Raw genomic sequence first — 16,881 nt, 5'->3', positions numbered from 1 at the left:
AAAAAAAAAACAAGACGTTTTATACAATAATGATTTAAGTAAAAAAATGTTTGAAAAAATAAGCTCAAATTATTATAATAAGAAAGAATAGCAGTAAGAAAGGTGTATTATGGAAAAAAAAAAGTTTTTCTGCTGCCTGGTGACTTCTCCAACTTTTTAATTAACTCTGTTTATTGTCACAAGTACTCTGGGAAAAAAAGCAGGAAATAGATGGATTCCTGTTTCACTTTGACAGTTCTTTTTTCCACAAAATCCCCATTGTGATTACATGTACACATGCAGATTTAAACTCATGGGTGCACCCTTGTGCAAACACATGCAAACTCGGGCATTAAAAAAAACACAGACAAAGAGTAAGAAACAGATTCAGAAACCATTAGATGTGAAAGAGAATTAGGACTAGCAGCGTTGCCCAGCTTCCTCTGTAATTCTCAATCGCACATAGTATCCTCTCCTGGAGGCACGTCGTTTCTTCTTTAATAAGTGTTAACAAAATGTGCTTGTCTTCTGTTGACACAGCATGTGTGTGTCCCTCCTGTGCCCATCGACATCAAACCTGCCACACACCCTTTCCCTTAACACCTGCCGTGTGTTGACAATGACAAAATGGCACCAACAGCAAAATGACACTTTCTCACTTATTAATATTGTAAAATTACTCTTATTCTCGCTTCCTCTGAAATTCAGCCAAGGCTCACACTCCCCTTACTGTATATGTTTGCAACATAAAATCTAAAATACATATAATTAATTTAAGGAAACAGTTTGAAGTGAAAAGACAACTGGACATGATGTATTTGCCATTCATTAAATTTCATATCTTAAAAGTATTTCTAAAGTTTGCATTGACAACATAGTTGGTTATTTGGCTAATTATTTAACTAAGTGAGTGATGATTCTGCAGTGTTTTAATTCAGAAATTATTATTTTATCTATAAGGATTTTTCAGTAATGTATCAGCTCGTATCTGCACATTTATGCATGTTATTATTTATTTGTATATGTTTATACATTTATATTTTGTCCGCCGTCCCCAAAATAATAAAAACAAAAAAAATAATAATAATTTTTAAAAAGAAAAAAAGCTAGCCTAATGTTAATTAAATATGGTATTTAAAACTTGAGGAAAAAATACATTAATAAATAAATCTTGTCTGTGAGATAACTACCGTAATACCTGCATCTTGATCAAATTATATTTCCATAAATTATGTTTCCAAGTAGTGTAATTTAACGGGGCTCAATGAGAAAGATTAAATGCAGGGATCAGTCTTCTCGGAGACACTTTCATAAAAACATCTTATCAGAGACGCAATCACACATTTCAACACATGCATTGCCAGAGGAAAATGAAATGAAGCAAAAAAAAAAAAATAGCAGAGGAGAGTAAATGAATAGTAAAATGATAAGACAAACATGGATCGTGGATGGAGAGACAGTCGAGTGCAGCAAAGCAAACACTTGCTTTGTGCCACTGCCCACTAGTGGTGCCTGATAAAATGAACAAACAAGAAAAACAGCCAATAGCAACGTCCAAATTCCGAGTTGATCAATTCTGTCCACGCAAACAGCACTTTCTAAAGAAGACCTCTGTAATTTTATAAGTGTTAATACATAAATAAACAAAATGAGAGGAGCAGATTTCAAATTTAGTCCACCACCTCAATAAAGGAAAGAAAATTATCACATTCATAAGTGCCATCAAAAACTAAAAACGTACAAGCTTCGTAAAAATAGAGTTGCCGATATGCTTCTCATTTTAAAAGCTGATTACGGATTGCTGATTGCGCAATTTTCTATGCACTATTCATTCCCCTAATCCTGGTTTGCTAGGGCAAAAGTTAATAGCGGACCATCAATGGTTTGCATGTTCTAATGTGAACCCTACAACCTACAGACCTGTTCACTCTTAGCCTAACCCTTACTGGTCAATAACTCTCACCAACCTTAAACACACTAATGCTAACCTCAAGTGTCCCAGTTCCTAGCCTATAGTGTCCTTATACTAACCCTGAGTGGCCTATAGCCCCTCCAATAGAGAAGCAAATACACCTAACAAACCTAACAATGCTAACCCTTTCAGCTATCCAGTCACCCAGAAGAGCATTGGTGTAAAGGCGACAACTGTTGATGGTGTACTTAGTCTGGAGGAGCAGGGCCAATGAGTTCTCCTCAATGTCGGAAGCCATCATTCATTTGAACACAGGGATTGACCGTGGTTTCAGAACAACCCTGATTTTCTTATACGTTCAATTCCAATTTTATTATTCTCTGACTCAACCATAGTGATCACAAATAAGAATAACTAAGAAAAAGATGATAGTGTTCTGTTAATACTTTAATCTTTGGGAAAATAGTTTGAAAATTAGTGTGATATACAGTCATTTTCAAATTGCACACAATAAACCTATATTTAAAAAAAGGCTTAAGAAGAAAAGTATTTGTGAAAGAGTAAATTAACAGACTAGATAAATAGCTGAATGTCTTTTACGAATTATCTCTCAAAGTTTTCGTTGTTTTCCTTTTTCTATGCTACATATCCATCTAGCATTAGGTTATTTGGTCTTTGTGGCGCTAGGTTACTGTTAAGCCCTGGGTCGCCAAAATCAGATCTTTGTGTTGTGATGCGCTGTCAATCTGTGAATCTTACCCACATGCCCGTTGCAAACGTTGGGTCGCCCTGCTTTTTATCCCACTTAAGCTGTCTCACACACACATTACTAGCATTGCTAACACTGCTTTTGTTCTATACTTACACACTGTCTCGCGTAAAATAGACACACACAGTCCTCTAGCATTAGGTCAATCTTGTCTTTCTGCAGCAGTATGCAGGCTAAGTCTCTTCCCATGCCCTGTTCGTGCCCCTATGCCACTACCACACTGAGTCCCTGCCCTGGGGCCAGCGGTCAAGGGGGTCACCCCAGCCCCTGTAAGGGGGGGCACCCCGACCCTCATCACCCTGCTCTGGATGCTCCTTAGCTCTCCTTTGTCGGCCTGTCCCACACCAGATATCACAACAAAAGCTACTGCTACTACGGAAACCAGGGCCTGTCTTGTCATCTCAATAAAACTTTGAAAGTTCTTTAAAAATGCAAATGGTCACAGCAATTTCCAAGAAAATGATAATGTTGACAGTGATGACAATAATAATAATAATTATTAGGGCCCGAGCACTTGCAGTGCGAAGGTACTATTGTATTTGCAGGAATTTTTATTATTAATTAGGGCCCGAGCACTTGCAGTGCGAAGGCCCTATTGTATTTGCAGGAATTTTTATTATTAGGGCCCGAGCACCTTCAGTGCGAAGGCCCTATTGTATCTGTAGGAATTTTTATTATTATTATTATTATTTTCCTGACAAAGTGAAGGCCTTTTTGCCCCCCTTAACATGCCCAAAAAGTCACCAAATTTTGCATCCTAGTCAGGCCTGGCGAAAAATTTGATATTTAAAGGTTTGCATTAATGGGCGTGGCAAAATGGCTCAGCAGCGCCCCCTTGAAAACTTTGTGCCTCAAGCCCCACAATACGGTTTGACGTACATGCACGAAAATCGGTACACACCTGTATCATGGGACAACTTAAACAAAAGTCTCTGGGCGTCATGTCGAGAAACCGAACAGGAAGTCGGCCATTTTGAATTAGTCGTGTCATTTTGGCGAAATTCATGCCATTCCTTTGAAAGTTAATTCAGCCCGAACCGTAACGTGCCCCCAAGTGTGTTATACATCAAAATGTGCGTCTCCATCCTGCGACAACACGCATTACTTTTCTCTTTCAAAAGCGTTACCGTGGCGACGCTAGACGCCAAAAAGCGCGCCCACCCTTCATCTGATTGGTTCGACAGAAAAAACTTTGTGCCTCAAGCCCCATAATACGGTTTGACGTACATGAACGAAAATCGGTACACACCTGTATCATGTCGCAACTAAAAGAAAAGTCTCTTGGCGCCATGGCCGAAACCGAACAGGAAGTCGGCCATTTTGAACATTCTGAATTAATTGCGTAATTTTGGAGCAATATATGCCATTCCTTCGAGAGTTAATTCAGCCCGAACTGTATCGTGAACCCAGATGTGTTATACATCAAAATCTGCATCTCCATCCTGCGACTACACGCATTACTTTTCTCTTTGAAAAGTGTTACCGTGGCGACGCTAGACGCCAACAAGCGCACCCCCCCTTCATCTGATTGGTCCATATTTGATAGTTCCCCAAAAGGCACCAAATTTGGCATGCAAGCCAGGCCTGGCGATAAATTTGATATTTCATGGTTTGCATTAATGGGGGTGGCAAAATGGCTCAACAGCGCCCCCCGGAAAACTTTGTGCCTCAAGCCCCACAATACGGTTTGACGTACATGCACGAAAATCGCTACACACCTGTATCATGGCACAACTTAAATAAAAGTCTCTTGGAGCCATGGCAGAAACCGAACAGGATGTCGGCCATTTTGAATACATTGTGTCATTTTGGCGAAATTTATGCCATTCCTTCGGCAGTTAATTCAGCCCGAACCGTAACGTGCCCCCAGGTGTGTTATACATCAAAATGTGCGTCTACATCCTGCGACACCACGCATTACTTTTCTCTTTCAAAAGTGTTACCGTGGCGACGCTAGACGCCAAAAGGCGCGCCCCCCCTTCATGTGATTGGTCCATATTTGATAGTTCTCCAAAAGTCACCAAATTTTGCATGCAAGCCAGGCTTGGCGATACATTTGATATTTCATGGTTTGCATTAATGGGCGTGGCCTAACGGCTCAACAGCGCCCCCTAGAATACTTTTCTCTGCCATAACTTTGGAATGGTTTGACATAGAGAGTCGTGGCTGGTGTCATCAGATTCTGTATGGAGTCCTTGACCTTCATTGGCCTGAATTAGCCCCGCCCCTTCTTCTGATTGGTTGTCCCTTTTTTCTGCTATAACTTTTGAATGGTTTGACATAGGAAGTCATGGGTGGTATCATGGGACTCTGTAATGAGTTCTTAAGCTTCGTTGGCCTTAATTAGCCCCGCCCCTTCTTTTGATTGGTTGTCCCGATTTTCTGCTATAACTTTGGAATGGTTTGACATAGAGAGTCCTGGGTGGTGTCATAAGATTCTGTATGGAGTCCTTGACCTTCATTGGCCTGAATTAGCCCCGCCCCTTCTTGTCATTGGTTGTCCCTTTTTTCTGCTATAACATTTTAATTGTTTGACATAGGAAGTCGTGGGTCGTGTCATGGGACTCTGCAATGAGTCCTCAAGCTTCGTTGGCCTTAATTAGCCCCGCCCCTTCTTCTGATTGGTTGTCCCTTTTTTCTGCTATAACTTTTGAATGGTTTGACATAGGAAGTCGTGGGTGGTGTCATGGGACTCTGTAATGAGTCCTTAAGCTTCGTTAGCCTTAATTAGCCCCGCCCCTTCTTCTGATTGGTTGTCCCGATTTTCTGCTATAACTTTGGAATGGTTTGACATAGAGAGTCGTGGGTGGTGTCATGGGACTCTGTAATGAGTCCTTAAGCTTCGTTGGCCTTAATTAGCCCCGCCCCTTCTTCTGATTGGTTGTCCCGATTTTCTGCTATAACTTTGGAATGGTTTGATATAGAGAGTCGTGGGTGGTGTCATCAGATTCTGTATGGAGTCCTTGACCTTCATTGGCTTGAATTAGCCCCGCCCCTTCTTCTGATTGGTTGTCCCTTTTTTCTGCTATAACTTTTCAATGGTTTGACATAGGAAGTCGTGGGTGGTGTCATTTCTGATACTTATGGGGGGCGGTGGCCGTGAGTGCGAGGGCCCGTTCATCGCTGCTTGCAGCTTTAATTATTATTATTTTTCTTCTGACAAAGTGATGGCCTTTTTGCCCCCCTTAACATGCCCAAAAAGTCACCAAATTTTGCACCCAAGTCAGGCCTGGCGAAAAATTTTATATTTAATGGTTTGCATTAATGGGCGTGGCAAAATGGCTCAACAGCGCCCCCTTGAAAACTTTGTGCCTCAAGCCCCACGATACGGTTTGACGTACATGCACGAAAATCGGTACACACCTGTATCATGGGACAACTTAAAGAAAAGTCTCTTGGCGTCATGCCCGAAACCGAACAGGAAGTCGGCCATTTTGAATTAATCGTGTCACTTTGGCGCAATTTATGCCATTCCTTCGAGAGTTAATTCAGCCCGAACCGTATCGTGAACCCAGATGTGTTATACATCAAAATGTGCGTCTCCATCCTGCGACTACACGCATTACTTTTCTCTTTCAAAAGTGTTACCGTGGCGACGCTAGACGCCAAAAAGCGCGCCCACCCTTCATCTGATTGGTTCGACAGAAAAAACTTTGTGCCTCAAGCCCCATAATACGGTGTGACGTACATGAAGGAAAATCGGTACACACCTGTATCATGTCACAACTTAAAGAAAAGTCTCTTGGCGCCATGGCCTAAACCTAACAGGAAGTCGGCCATTTTGAACATTCTGAATTAATTGCGTAATTTTGGAGCAATATATGCCATTCCTTCGAGAGTTAATTCAGCCCGAACCGTATCGTGAACCCAGATGTGTTATACATCAAAATGTGCGTCTCCATCCTGCGACTACACGCATTACTTTTCTCTTTCGAAAGTGTTACCGTGGTGACGCTAGACGCCAACAAGCGCACCCCCCCTTCATCTGATTGGTCCATATTTGATAGTTCCCCAAAAGGCACCAAATTTGGCATGCAAGCCAGGCCTGGCGATAAATTTGATATTTCATGGTTTGCATTAATGGGCGTGGCAAAATGGCTCAACAGCGCCCCCCGGAAAACTTTGTGCCTCAAGCCCCACAATACGGTTTGACGTACATGCACGAAAATCGCTACACACCTGTATCATGGCACAACTTAAAGAAAAGTCTCTTGGCGCCATGGCCGAAACCGAGAAGGATGTCGGCCATTTTGAATAAATTGTGTCATTTTGGCGAAATTTATGCCATTCCTTCGGCAGTTAATTCAGCCCGAACCGTAACGTGCACCCAGGTGTGTTATACATCAAAATGTGCGTCTCCATCTTGCAACACCACGCATTACTTTTCTCTTTCAAAAGCGTTACCGTGGCGACGCTAGACGCCAAAAGGCGCGCCCCCCCTTCATGTGATTGGTCCATATTTGATAGTTCTCCAAAAGTCACCAAATTTTGCATGCAAGCCAGATTTGGCGATAAATTTGATATTTCATGGTTTGCATTAATGGGCGTGGCTAACGGTTCAACAGCGCCCCCTAGAATACTTTTATCTGCCATAACTTTTGAATGGTTTGACATAGAGAGTTGTGGGTTGTGTCATGGGACTATGTAATGAGTCCTTAAGCTTCGTTGGCCTTAATAAGCCCCGCCCCTTCTTCTGATTGGTTGTCCCGATTTTCTGCTATAACTTTGGAATGGTTTGACATAGAGAGTCGTGGGTGGTGTCATCAGATTCTTTATGGAGTCCTTGACCTTCATTGGCCTGAATTAGCCCCGCCCCTTCTATTGATTGGTTGTCCCTTTTTTCTGCTATAACTTTGGAATGGTTTGACATAGAGAGTCCCGCTTCCTAATTCAAACGTCTGCCGGCCCCGCCCCCCGACCAATCAGTGGCGAGTAGGGTGATGACGGCCCCGCCCCCCGACCAATCAGTGGCGAGTAGGGTGATGACGGCCCCGCTCCCCGACCAATCAGCTGCCTTTAATGTGGTGACGTCAGAAATAGACCCGTGCTCAGCCCGGTTAGAACCTCGGCAGAATGGTTACAGAAAAAGTAATAAAAATAGTAGTGTTTTACTAATATTTATACCTTACAAATATTTAAAAAATTAGGAAAAAAAAATTCCAGACATTTTATCGCTATGTTGGTCTCTCTTAAGACAGTAAGTCAAAGTGAAAGTTATAGCTGAGTCTTAGCTCAGCCACAACATTGCGGTCTTTGGTGCCAGAGGTCGGGAGTTCGAGACTGGCAGTATAACGAAATTTTTTGTCAGCAATTTTTGTGTTTTTTTTACATCAAAATGTGCGTCTCTGTCCTGCGACTACGCACATTACTTTTCTCTTTCAAAAGTGTTACCGTGGCGACGCTAGACGCGGAAAAGCGCACCCCCCCTTCATCTGATTGGTCCATATTTGATAGTTCTCCAAAAGTCACCAAATTTTGCATGCAAGCCAGGCCTGGTGATAAATTTGATATTTCATGGTTTGCATTAATGGGCGTGGCCTAACGGCTCAACAGCGCCCCCTAGAATACTTTTCTCTGCCATAACTTTTGAATGGTTTGACATAGAGAGTCGTGGGTGGTGTCATCAGACTCTGTATGGAGTCCTTGACCTTCATTGGCCTGAATTAGCCCCGCCCCTTCTTCTGATTGGTTGTTCCTTTTTTCTGCTATAACTTTTGAATGGTTTAACATAGAGAGTCGTGGGTGTTGTCATTTTCTGATATGCTTATGGGGGGCGGTGGACGTGAGTGCGAGGGCCCGTTCATCGCTGCTTGCAGCTTTAATTATTATTATTATTTTTCTTCTGACAAAGTGATGGCCTTTTTGCCCCCCTTAACATGCCCAAAAAGTCACCAAATTTTGCACCCAAGTCAGGCCTGGCGAAAAATTTGATATTTAATGGTTTGCATTAATGGGCGTGGCAAAATGGCTCAACAGCGCCCCCTTGAAAACTTTGTGCCTCAAGCCCCACGATACGGTTTGACGTACATGCACGAAAATCGGTACACACCTGTATCATGGGACAACTTAAAGAAAAGTCTCTTGCCGTCATGCCCGAAACCGAACAGGAAGTCGGCCATTTTGAATTAATCGTGTCACTTTGGCGCAATTTATGCCATTCCTTCGGCAGTTAATTCAGCCCGAACCGTAACGTGCACCCAGGTGTATTATACATCAAAATGTGCGTCTCCCTCCTGCGACCACACGCATTACTTTTCTCTTTCAAAAGCGTTACCGTGGCGACGCTAGACGCCAAAAAGCGCGCCCACCCTTCATCTGGTTGGTTCAGACAGAAAAAACTTTGCGCCTCAAGCCCCATAATACGGTTTGACGTACATGAACGAAAATTGGTACACTCCTGTATCATGTCGCAACTAAAAGAAAAGTCTCTTGGCGCCATGGCCGAAACCGAACAGGAAGTCGGCCATTTTGAACATTCTGAATTAATTGCGTAATTTTGGAGCAATATATGCCATTCTTCAAGAGTTAATTCAGCCCGAACCGTATCGTGAACCCAGATGTGTTATACATCAAAATGTGCGTCTCCATCCTGCGACTACACGCATTACTTTTCTCTTTCGAAAGTGTTACCGTGGCGACGCTAGACGCCAACAAGCGCACCCCCCCTTCATCTGATTGGTCCATATTTGATAGTTCCCCAAAAGGCACCAAATTTGGCATGCAAGCCAGGCCTGGTGATAAATTTGATATTTCATGGTTTGCATTAATGGGCGTGACAAAATGGCTCAACAGCGCCCCCCGGAAAACTTTGTGCCTCAAGCCCCACAATACGGTTTGACGTACATGCACGAAAATCGCTACACACCTGTATCATGGCACAACTTAAAGAAAAGTCTCTTGGAGCCATGGCCAAAACCGAACAGGATGTCGGCCATTTTGAATAAATTGTGTAATTTTGGCGAAATTTATGCCATTCCTTCGAGAGTTAATTCAGCCCGAACCGTATCGTGCACCCAGGTGTGTTATACATCAAAATGTGCGTCTACATCCTGCGACACCACGCATTACTTTTCTCTTTCAAAAGTGTTACCGTGGCGAGGCTAGACGCCAAAAGGCGCGCCCCCCCCTTCATGTGATTGGTCCATATTTGATAGTTCTCCAAAAGTCACCAAATTTTGCATGCAAGCCAGGCCTGGTGATAAATTTTATATTTCATGGTTTGCATTAATGGGCGTGGCCTAACGGCTCAACAGCGCCACCTTGAATACTTTTCTCTGCCATAACTTTTGAATGGTTTGACATAGAGAGTCGTGGGTGGTGTCATCAGATTCTGTATGGAGTCCTTGACCTTCATTGGCCTGAATTAGCCCCGCCCCTTCTTCTGATTGGTTGTCCCTTTTTTCTGCTATAAACTTTGAATGGTTTGACATAGGAAGTCGTAGGTGGTGTCAAGGGACTCTGCAATGAGTCCTTGAGCTTCTTTGGCCTGAATTAGCCCCGCCCCTTCTTCTGATTGGTTGTCCCTTTTTTATAATAAAATCGCCACGAGCCGCCAGTCGCTCTCGCGCTGACTCCCGCTTCCTGATTCAAACGTCTGCCGGCCCCGCCCCCCGACCAATCGGTGGCGAGTAGGGTGATGACGGCCCCGCCTCCCGACCAATCAGTGGCGCGGAGGGTGATGACGGCCCCGCCCCCCGACCAATCGGTGGCGAGTAGGGTGATGACGGCCCCGCCCCCCGACCAATCAGTGGCGAGTAGGGTGATGACGGCCCCGCCCCCCGACCAATCAGCTCCCTGTAATGTGGTGACGTCAGAAATATTCCCAGCTCAGCCCGGTTACAACCTTGGCAGAATGGTTACAGAAAAAGTAATAATTAAAATAGTAGGGTTTTACTAATATTTATAACTTACAAATATTTAAAAAAATTAGAAAAAACAGCTCCAGACTTACATTACTAAATATCGATATGTTGGTCTCTCCTAAGTCAGTAGGTCAAATAGAAATGAGAAGCTGAGTTTTAGCTCAGCCAGAGCGTTCCCGTCTTTGGAGTCAGAGATCAGAGTTCGATTCCCGCAGTATCCAGACTTTTTTGTCAGCAATTTTTTTTTTTCTACATCAATATGTGCGTCCCTGTCCTGCAACGACGCACATTACTTTTCTCATTTAAAAGCGTTACCGCGGCAACGCTAGACACCAAAAAGTGCGCCCACCCTTCATCTGATTGGTTCAGAGGGAAAAAACTTTGAGCCTCAAGCCCCATAATACGGTTTGACGTACATGAACGAAAATCGGTACACACCTGTATCATGTCGCAACTTAAAGAAAAGTCTCTTGGCGCCATGGCCGAAATTGAACAGGAAGTCGGCCATTTTGAATTAATTGTGTAATTTTGGCGCAATTAATGCCATTCCTTCGGCAATTAATACGGCCCGAACCGTAACGTGCATCCAGGTGACTTATACCTCAAAATGTGCGTCTCCATCTTGCGCCTACGCGCATTACTTTTCTCTTTCAAAAGTGTTACCGTGGCGATGCTAGACGCCAAAAAGCGTGCCCCCTTAATCTGATTGGTCCATATTTGATAGTTCTCCAAAAGTCACCAAATTTTGCATGCAAGCCAGGCCTGGTGATAAATTTGATATTTCATGGTTTGCATTAATGGGCGTGGCAAAATGGCTCAACAGCACCCCCCGGAAAACTTTTCTCTGCCATAACTTTTGAATGGTTTGACATAAAGAGTCATGGGTGGTGTCATGGGACTCGGTATTGAGTCCTTGACCATAATTGGTGAAAATTAGCCCCGCCCCTTCTTTTGATTGGTTGTCCCTATTTCCTGCTATAACTTTTGAATGGTTTGACATGGAGAGTCGTGGGTGGTGTCATCAGACTCTGTATGGAGTCCTTGACCTTCATTGGCCTGAATTAGCCCCGCCCCTTCTTGTGATTGGTTGTCCCTTTTTTCTGCTATAACTTTTGAATGGTTTGACATAGGAAGTCGTGGGTGGTGTCATTTCTGATATGCTTATGGGGGGCGGCGGCCGTGAGTGCGAGGGCCCGTTCATCGCTGCTTGCAGCTTTAATATTATTATTATTTTTCTTCTGACAAAGTGATGGCCTTTTTGCCCCCCTTAACATGCCCAAAAAGTCACCAAATTTTGCACCCAAGTCAGGCCTGGCGAAAAATTTGATATTTAATGGTTTGCATTAATGGGCGTGGCAAAATGGCTCACCAGCGCCCCCTTGAAAACTTTGTGCCTCAAGCCCCACGATACGGTTTGACGTACATGCACGAAAATCGGTACACACCTGTATCATGGGACAACTTAAAGAAAAGTCTCTTGCAGTCATGCCCGAAACCGAACAGGAAGTCGGCCATTTTGAATTAATCGTGTCACTTTGGCGCAATTTATGCCATTCCTTCGGCAGTTAATTCAGCCCGAACCGTAACGTGCACCCAGGTGTATTATACATCAAAATGTGCGTCTCCCTCCTGCGACCACACGCATTACTTTTCTCTTTCAAAAGCGTTACCGTGGCGACGCTAGACGCCAAAAAGCGCGCCCACCCTTCATCTGGTTGGTTCAGACAGAAAAAACTTTGCGCCTCAAGCCCCATAATACGGTTTGACGTACATGAACGAAAATTGGTACACTCCTGTATCATGTTGCAACTAAAAGAAAAGTCTCTTGGCGCCATGGCCGAAACCGAACAGGAAGTCGGCCATTTTGAACATTCTGAATTAATTGCGTAATTTTGGAGCAATATATGCCATTCTTCGAGAGTTAATTCAGCCCGAACCGTATCGTGAACCCAGATGTGTTATACATCAAAATGTGCGTCTCCATCCTGCGACTACACGCATTACTTTTCTCTTTCGAAAGTGTTACCGTGGCGACGCTAGACGCCAACAAGCGCACCCCCCCTTCATCTGATTGGTCCATATTTGATAGTTCCCCAAAAGGCACCAAATTTGGCATGCAAGCCAGGCCTGGCGATAAATTTGATATTTCATGGTTTGCATTAATGGGCGTGGCAAAATGGCTCAACAGCGCCCCCCGGAAAACTTTGTGCCTCAAGCCCCACAATACGGTTTGACGTACATGCACGAAAATCACTACACACCTGTATCATGGCACAACTTAAAGAAAAGTCTCTTGGAGCCATGGCCAAAACCGAACAGGATGTCGGCCATTTTGAATAAATTGTGTCATTTTGGCGAAATTTATGCCATTCCTTCGAGAGTTAATTCAGCCCGAACCGTATCGTGCACCCAGGTGTGTTATACATCAAAATGTGCGTCTACATCCTGCGACACCACGCATTACTTTTCTCTTTCAAAAGTGTTACCGTGGCGACGCTAGACGCCAAAAGGCGCGCCCCCCCTTCATGTGATTGGTCCATATTTGATAGTTCTCCAAAAGTCACCAAATTTTGCATGCAAGCCAGGCCTGGTGATAAATTTTATATTTCATGGTTTGCATTAATGGGCGTGGCCTAACGGCTCAACAGCGCCACCTTGAATACTTTTCTCTGCCATAACTTTTGAATGGTTTGACATAGAGAGTCGTGGGTGGTGTCATCAGATTCTGTATGGAGTCCTTGACCTTCATTGGCCTGAATTAGCCCCGCCCCTTCTTCTGATTGGTTGTCCCTTTTTTCTGCTATAAACTTTGAATGGTTTGACATAGGAAGTCGTAGGTGGTGTCAAGGGACTCTGCAATGTGTCCTTGAGCTTCTTTGGCCTGAATTAGCCCCGCCCCTTCTTCTGATTGGTTGTCCCTTTTTTATAATAAAATCGCCACGAGCCACCAGTCGCTCTCGCGCTGACTCCCGCTTCCTGATTCAAACGTCTGCCGGCCCCGCCCCCCGACCAATCGGTGGCGAGTAGGGTGATTACGGCCCCGCCTCCCGACCAATCAGTGGCGCGGAGGGTGATGACGGCCCCGCCCCCCGACCAATCGGTGGCGAGTAGGGTGATGACGGCCCCGCCCCCCGACCAATCGGTGGCGAGTAGGGTGATGACGGCCCCGCCCCCCGACCAATCGGTGGCGAGTAGGGTGATGACGGCCCCGCCCCCCGACCAATCAGCTCCCTGTAATGTGGTGACGTCAGAAATATTCCCAGCTCAGCCCGGTTACAACCTTGGCAGAATGGTTACAGAAAAAGTAATAATTAAAATAGTAGGGTTTTACTAATATTTATAACTTACAAATATTTAAAAAAATTAGAAAAAACAGCTCCAGACTTACATTACTAAATATCGATATGTTGGTCTCTGCTAAGTCAGTAGGTCAAATAGACATGAGAAGCTGAGTCTTAGCTCAGCCAGAGCGTTCCCGTCTTTGGAGTCAGAGATCAGAGTTCGATTCCCGCAGTAGTATCCAGACTTTTTTGTCAGCAATTTTTTTTTTTCTACATCAATATGTGCGTCCCTGTCCTGCAACGACGCACATTACTTTAATCATTTAAAAGCGTTACCGCGGCAACGCTAGACACCAAAAAGTGCGCCCACCCTTCATCTGATTGGTTCAGAGGGAAAAAACTTTGAGCCTCAAGCCCCATAATACGGTTTGACGTACATGAACGAAAATCGGTACACACCTGTATCATGTCGCAACTTAAAGAAAAGTCTCTTGGCGCCATGGCCGAAATTGAACAGGAAGTCGGCCATTTTGAATTAATTGTGTAATTTTGGCGCAATTAATGCCATTCCTTCGGCAATTAATACGGCCCGAACCGTAACGTGCATCCAGGTGACTTATACCTCAAAATGTGCGTCTCCATCTTGCGACTACGCGCATTACTTTTCTCTTTCAAAAGTGTTACCGTGGCGATGCTAGACGCCAAAAAGCGTGCCCCCTTAATCTGATTGGTCCATATTTGATAGTTCTCCAAAAGTCACCAAATTTTGCATGCAAGCCAGGCCTGGTGATAAATTTGATATTTCATGGTTTGCATTAATGGGCGTGGCAAAATGGCTCAACAGCACCCCCCGGAAAACTTTTCTCTGCCATAACTTTTGAATGGTTTGACATAAAGAGTCATGGGTGGTGTCATGGGACTCGGTATTGAATCCTTGACCATAATTGGTGAAAATTAGCCCCGCCCCTTCTTCTGATTGGTTGTCCCTATTTCCTGCTATAACTTTTGAATGGTTTGACATGGAGAGTCGTGGGTGGTGTCATCAGACTCTGTATGGAGTCCTTGACCTTCATTGGCCTGAATTAGCCCCGCCCCTTCTTGTGATTGGTTGTCCCTTTTTTCTGCTATAACTTTTGAATGGTTTGACATAGGAAGTCGTGGGTGGTGTCGTTTCTGATATGCTTATGGGGGGCGGCGGCCGTGAGTGCGAGGGCCCGTTCATCGCTGCTTGCAGCTTTAATTATTATTATTATTATTATTATAATAATAATAATAATAATAATAATAATAATAATAATAATAATAATTATTATTATTATTATTATTATTATAATAATAATAATAATAATAATAATAATAATAATAATAATAATTAAAGCTGCAAGCAGCGATGAACGGGCCCTCGCACTCACGGCCGCCGCCCCCATAAGCATATCAGAAATGACACCACCCACGACTTCCTATGTCAAACCATTCAAAAGTTCTAGCAGAAAAAAGGGACAACCAATCACAAGAAGGGGCGGGGCTAATTCAGGCCAATGAAGGTCAATGACTCCATACAGAGTCTGATGACACCACCCACGACTCTCCATGTCAAACCATTCAAAAGTTATAGCAGGAAATAGGGACAACCAATCAAAAGAAGGGGCGGGGCTAATTTTCACCAATTATGGTCAAGGACTCAATACCGAGTCCCATGACACCACCCACGACTCTTTATGTCAAACCATTCAAAAGTTATGGCAGAGAAAAGTTTTCCGGGGGGTGCTGTTGAGCCATTTTGCCACGCCCATTAATGCAAACCATGAAATATCAAATTTATCACCAGGCCTGGCTTGCATGCAAAATTTGGTGACTTTTGGAGAACTATCAAATATGGACCAATCAGATTAAGGGGGCACGCTTTTTGGCGTCTAGCATCGCCACAATAACACTTTTGAAAGAGAAAAGTAATGCGCGTAGTCGCAAGATGGAGACGCACATTTTGAGGTATAAGTCACCTGGATGCACGTTACGGTTCGGGCCATATTAATTGCCGAAGGAATGGCATTAATTGCGCCAAAATTACACAATTAATTCAAAATGGCCGACTTCCTGTTCAATTTCGGCCATGGCGCCAAGAGACTTTTCTTTAAGTTGCGACATGATACAGGTGTGTACCGATTTTCGTTCATGTACGTCAAACCGTATTATGGGGCTTGAGGCTCAATGTTTTTTCCCTCTGAACCAATCAGATGAAGGGTGGGCGCACTTTTTGGTGTCTAGCGTTGCCGCGGTAACGCTTTTAAATGAGAAAAGTAATGTGCGTCGTTGCAGGACAGGGACGCACATATTGATGTAGAAAAAAAAAATTGCTGACAAAAAAGTCTGGATACTGCGGGAATCGAACTCTGATCTCTGACTCCAAAGGCGGGAACGCTCTGGCTGAGCTAAGACTCAGCTTCTCATTTCTATTTGACCTACTGAATTAGGAGAGACCAACATATCGATATTTAGTAATGTAAGTCTGGAGCTGTTTTTTCTAATTTTTTTAAATATTTGTAAGTTATAAATATTAGTAAAACCCTACTATTTTAATTATTACTTTTTCTGTAACCATTCTGCCAAGGTTGTAACCGGGCTGAGCCGGGAATATTTCTGACGTCACCACATTACAGGGAGCTGATTGGTCGGGGGGCGGGGCCGTCATCACCCTACTCGCCACTGATTGGTCGGGGGGCGGGGCCGTCATCACCCTACTCGCCACCGATTGGTCGGGGGGCGGGGCCGTCATCACCCTCCGCGCCACTGATTGGTCGGGAGGCGGGGCCGTCATCACCCTACTCGCCATCGATTGGTCGGGGGGCGGGGCCGGCAGACGTTTGAATCAGGAAGCGGGAGTCAGCGCGAGAGCGACTGGCGGCTCGTGGCGATTTTATTATAAAAAAGGGACAACCAATCAGAAGAAGGGGCGGGCCTAATTCAGGCCAAAGAAGCTCAAGGACTCATTGCAGAGTCCCTTGACACCACCTACGACTTCCTATGTCAAACCATTCAAAGTTTATAGCAGAAAAAAGGGACAACCAATCAGAAGAAGGG

The 16,881-nt window shown here is 44.2% G+C and overlaps 1 protein-coding gene across 3 annotated transcripts in view; it reads right to left on the bottom strand.

Annotated features, from left to right (window-relative positions):
• The window catches only part of arb2a (ARB2 cotranscriptional regulator A), a 194,338-nt gene that overhangs the window by 109,522 nt on the left and 67,935 nt on the right, over positions 1-16,881 (bottom strand). The window lies entirely within an intron of this gene.

Source organism: Cololabis saira, chromosome 9 (assembly GCF_033807715.1).
Source record: "Cololabis saira isolate AMF1-May2022 chromosome 9, fColSai1.1, whole genome shotgun sequence".
In the NCBI taxonomy this organism is placed as follows: Eukaryota; Metazoa; Chordata; class Actinopteri; order Beloniformes; family Belonidae; genus Cololabis; species Cololabis saira.
Note: the sequence above shows the minus strand (reverse complement) of the source record. Positions and strands in the feature narration are given on the sequence as shown.